General features: G+C 34.6%; 1 non-coding gene across 1 annotated transcript; it reads right to left on the bottom strand.

Annotated features, from left to right (window-relative positions):
• Positions 1 to 5037: 5037 nt before the first annotated feature.
• On the bottom strand, positions 5038 to 5145 carry LOC148555261 (small nucleolar RNA R71). The gene has a single exon (XR_015886422.1). It is a non-coding gene; the product is annotated as a small nucleolar RNA R71 (small nucleolar RNA).
• Between the last annotated feature and the right edge of the window lie 209 nt (positions 5146 to 5354).

Consider the following 5354-nt stretch of genomic DNA (forward strand, 5'->3'; position numbering starts at 1 on the left):
TCCCCTAAGATGTAGTACCCGGTTTATTTATGTTAATGTTTTATATAATTATGCTTAATTGTTTAGTATGCCTTAAGTTTGAATCTTGTGATGGATATGGAGCTTAGGATTGCCTTTGGCATCCCAAGGTCTTATATCCTACATCACTGGGTACTGTTACCATACTGAGAATCTCCGGTTCTCATACTATATTTCTGTTGTGTTTTTCAGATGCAGGTCGCAACCCACCTCGGTGAGTTATTTTAGATGGTGACAAAAGTGGAGGATCTTGGATTCTTTTGGAGTCTTTTTGGTTTATTTTGTTTATATGTCTCTCACTTTTGTATTTTGGTTTTTCCTAGAGGCTTGTATTTGAGAGAACAAAACTGTATAAGATATTTTTACTGTCACATTTCTGTATGGTCTGTATATGGCTAGCCGGCTTAAACTCTGCGTGTCGTGGCTAGATTTCTTATGATATTATACTATTATACTATTATCTTTGTTTATATCACACCTGTTTCTTGTCCTTTAACTTAGACGCTTCGTTAGTACGTTTTGCACTTTTAAATCCTAACTTTGAGCTATAACTTTCATCGGGCTTCTAGATTATATTATTCCTTATATATATATATATATATATTATGTATGAGAACTATCGTAAGCTCTGATTAACTTTTGCTTTACGACGCGAAGTAAAGCTTAGGCTAATTAGGGTGTTACATTTAGTGGTATCAGAGCGGTTCGTCCTCGTGAGCCTGAGGGATAGACAGATTGTGCTTCATTGCATACTCTGTGTGTCTTTTCTTTGATGCTATTAGGTTATCTACTTGATATATGTATAGCATGCTTGTTTTTGACTGCCTGTTTGTGATAATTGATGCACTAGACTTTTGATATTGAGACTGATGATGAGCGGATAATTTATACGCTTTTTGGCATTGTTTTTAGTATATTTTTAGTATGATTTACTCAGTTTTTAGCATATTTTTATTAGTTTTTAAATAAAAATCACATTTCTGGACTTTACTATGAGTTTGTGTATTTTTTTGTGATTTCAGGTATTTTCTGGCTGAAATTGAGGGACTTGAGCAAAAATCAGATTCAGAGGTTGAAGAAGGACTGCAGATGCTGTTGGATTCTGACCTCCCTGCACTCAAAATGGATTTTTTGGAGCTACAAAACCCCAAATGGCACGCTCTCAATTGCGTTGGAAAGTAGACATCCAGGGCTTTCCAGAAATATATAATAGTCTATACATTGCTCGAGTTTAGATGATGCAAACTGGCGTTCAACGCCAGCTCTCTGCCCTATTCTAGAGTTAAATGCCAGAAACAGGTTGCAAAGCAGAGTTAAATGCCAGAAACAGGTTACAAACTGGCATTTAACTCCAAGGAAGACCTCTACACGTGAAAGCTTCAATACTCAGCCCAAGCACACGCCAAGTGGGCCCGGAAGTGGATTTCTGCATCATTTACTTATTTTTGTAACCCTAGTAACTAGTTTAGTATATATAGAACTTTTTACTATTGTACTAGGGGTTTTTTTCTCTATTTTCGAATTCATATGCCATTTAGGGAGGTTGGCCATTTGGCCATGCCTAGACCTTGTTCTTATGTATTTTCAACGGTAGAGTTTCTACACACCATAGATTAAGGTGTGGAGCTCTGCTGTTCCTCATAAATTAATACAAAGTACTATTGTTTTTCTATTCAATTCAAGCCTATTTCTTCTCTAAGATATACACTCGTTCTTCAACCTGATGAATGTGATGATCCGTGACACTCATCATCATTCTCACATATGAACGCGTGCCTGACAAGCACCTCTGTTCTACTTGCAAAAGCTTGAGTGCGTATCTCTTAGCCTCCTGATTCATGACGCATGGTTGCCTTGCCTGACAACCGAGCCCTCCATTCCATGAGATCAGAGTCTTCGTGGTATAGGCTAGAATTATTGGCGGCCATTCTTAAGATCCGGAAAGTCTAAACCTTGTCTGTGGTATTCTGAGTAGGATCTGGGAAGGGATGGCTGTGATGAGCTTCAAACTCGCGAGTGCTGGGCGTAGTGACAGACGCAAAAGGATTACTGAATCCTATTCCAGTATGATCGAGAACCGACAGATGATTAGCCGTGCGGTGATAGCGCATTTTGGACCATTTTCACTGAGAGGACGGGATGTAGCCATTGACAACGGTGAAACCCAACATAATCTTGCCATGGAAAGGAGTATGAATGATTGGAAGAAGGCAATAGGAAAGCAGAAGATTCAGAAGGAACAAAAGCATCTCCATACGCTTATCTGAAATTCTCACCAATGAATTACATAAGTATCTCTATCCTATTTATATTTTAATTATATTTTAATTATCAATTCTCCATAACCATTTGAATCCGCCTGACTGAGATTTACAAGGTGACTATAGCTTGCTTCAAGCCGAAAATCTCTGTGGGATCGACCCATACTCACGTAAGGTTTATTACTTGGACGACCCAGTGCACTTGCTGGTTAGTTGTGCGAAGTTGTGACAAAGACCTAAGATTATGAACGTGCGTATAAAGTTTTCAGCGCCGTTACCAAGGAATGAACGATCACGATTTCCCACACCAAGTTTTTGGCATCGTTGCCGGGGATTGTTCGAGTTTGGACAACTGATGGTTGATCTTGTTGTTCAGATTAGGTAATTTTATTTTAATTTTAAGCTTTTTGTTTTTATTATTTTTATTTTCAAAAAAAATCTTCAAAAAAAAAATTTAATTATTCTATGGCTTCAGAATTTTTAAGAAGGAATTCTAGAGTTTTATGATGATTTGTTGAAATCTGGCTGGCTGTGAAGCCATGTCTGATTCTGTTGGACCAAGTTTTTTTGGACCGAGGTTTCAACTTATCATCACAAAGAGTCCTTGGACTCCCATCTGATCAGCTGTTATATGCCTGATTTGTATCTGCTGAAGCTTGGCTGGCCATTGGCCATGTCTAGTGTTTTGGACCGGAGCTTTCACTGAAAGCTTGGCTGGCTAATAAGCCATGTCTAATTCCTGGACCGGAGCTTTAAACTAACACTGCATGATTCCTGGAATTCTCATTAGAAATTTTGAAATCCTTATTTTCCTTTTTTCCAATTAATTTTCGAAAATCCAAAAAAATATTATAAAATCATAAAACCAAAAATAATTTTGTGTTTCTTGCTTGAGTCTAGTGTCAAGTCATAAGTTTGGTGTCCATTGCATGTTTATCTCCTTCTTGCATTTTTCAAAAATTCATGCATTGCATTCTTCATGATCTTCAAAGTTGTTCTTGATGAATTTCTTTGTTTGATCTTTAAATTTTTCTTGTTTGTGTCCTTTCTTGTTTTTCATATGCATTCTTGCATTCATAGTGTCTAAAAATAAAAAAAATTTCTAAGTTAGGTGTCTTGCATGTTTTCTTTTCTTGAAAATTTTCAAAAATAAGTTCTTGGTGTTCATCTTGACATTCAAAGTGTTCTTGGTGTTCATCTTAACATTCATAGTGTTCTTGCATGCATCATTTGTTTTGATCCAAAATTTTCATGCATTGAGTCTTTTTGATGTTTTTCTCTTTCTTCATTAAAGATTCAAAAATAAAAAATATCTTTCCCTTATTCACTCATAAATTTTCAAAAATTTGAGTTGACCTTTTCAAAACTTTTCAAAATTTAGTTGTTTCTTATGAGTCAAATCAAATTTTCAATTTAAAAATCCTATCTTTTCAAAACTTTTTCAAAAATCAAATCTTTTTCATTTTCCTTTCATATTTTCGAAAAATCCAAAATGATTTTAAAAATCTTTTTCTTATCTTTTTTCGAATTTAATGCTAACAATTAATGTGATTTATTCAAAAACTTTTAGTTGTTACTTGCCTAGTAAGAAAGGTTCAATCTTTAAATTTTAAAATCATATCTTTTTAGTTTCTTGTTAGTCAAGTAATCAACTTTAATTTTCAAAATCAAATCTTTTTAAATTTCTTTTTCAAATCTTTTTCAAAATATCTTTCAATCACATCTTTTTCAAAATCAATTTCAAAATCTTTTCTAACTTCTTTTCTAACTTCTTATCTTTTTAAATTGATTTTCAAATCTTCTTCAAATCAATCCTATCTTTTTGTTTCAATCATATCTTTTTCAAAACTACCTAACTAATTCTCTCTCTAATTTTCGAAAATCACCTTCCTCTTTTTCAAAATTCCTTTTTAATTAACTAATTGAATTAAATTTTAATTTAATTTCAATTTTCTTTTTTTAAAATTTTTGAATTATAACTTTAATTTTAAATTAAAAACAAAAATATTTTTCTTTTCTTTTCAATTATTTTCGAAAATTTTTCTCTCTCATCTAATTATTTTTTATTTACTAACACTTCTCTTCATCTCAAAATTCGAACCCTCTCTTCCTCTTGGTGTTCGAATTTCTCTTCTTCTATTCTTTTTTTCTTCTACTCACATAAAGGAATCTCTATACTATGACATAGAGGATTCTATATTTTCTTTTTTGTTTTCTTCTTTTTCATATGAACAGGAACAAGGATAAGAACATTCTTGTTGAAGCTGATCCTGAACCTGAAAGGACTCTGAAGAGGAAGCTAAGGGAAGCTAAAGCACAACTCTCTGAAGAAAATCTGGCAGAAATTTTCGAAAAAGAATGAGACATGGCCGAAAATAATAATAATACAAGGAAGATGCTTGGTGACTTTACTGCACCAAATTCCAATTTACATGGAAGAAGCGTCTTAATCCCTGCCATTGGAGCAAAAAATTTTGAGCTAAAGGCTTAATTAGTTTCTCTGATGCAACAGAATTGTAAGTTTCATGGACTTCCATCAGAAGATCCTTTTCAGTTCTTAACTGAATTCTTGCAGATCTGTGATACTGTTAAGACCAATGGGGTTGATCCTGAGGTCCACAAGCTTATGCTTTTCCCGTCTACTGTAAGAGACAGAGCTAGAATATAGTTGAATTCTCAACCTAAAGATAGCCTGAACTCTTGGGATAAGCTGGTCACGGCTTTCTTAGCCAAGTTCTTTCCTCCTCAAAAGCTTAGTAAGCTTAGAGTGGATGTTCAAACCTTCAAACAGAAAGAAGGTGAATCCCTCTATGAAGCTTGGGAGAGATACAAGGAACTGACCAAAAAGTGTCCTTCTGACATGCTTTCAGAATGGACCATCCTGTATATATTCTATGATGGTCTGTCTGAGCTATCAAAGATGTCACTGGACCATTCTGTAGGTGGATCCATTCACCTAAAGAAAACACCTGCAGAAGCTCAGGAACTCATTGACATGGTTGCAAATAACCAGTTCATGTACACTTCTGAGAGGAATCCTATAAATAATGGGACGCCTCAGAGGAAGGGAGTTCT

The sequence above is a fragment of the Arachis ipaensis genome, chromosome B6, assembly GCF_059453495.1.
Source record: "Arachis ipaensis isolate K30076 ecotype BB chromosome B6, ASM5945349v1, whole genome shotgun sequence".
NCBI classification, from domain to species: Eukaryota; Viridiplantae; Streptophyta; class Magnoliopsida; order Fabales; family Fabaceae; genus Arachis; species Arachis ipaensis.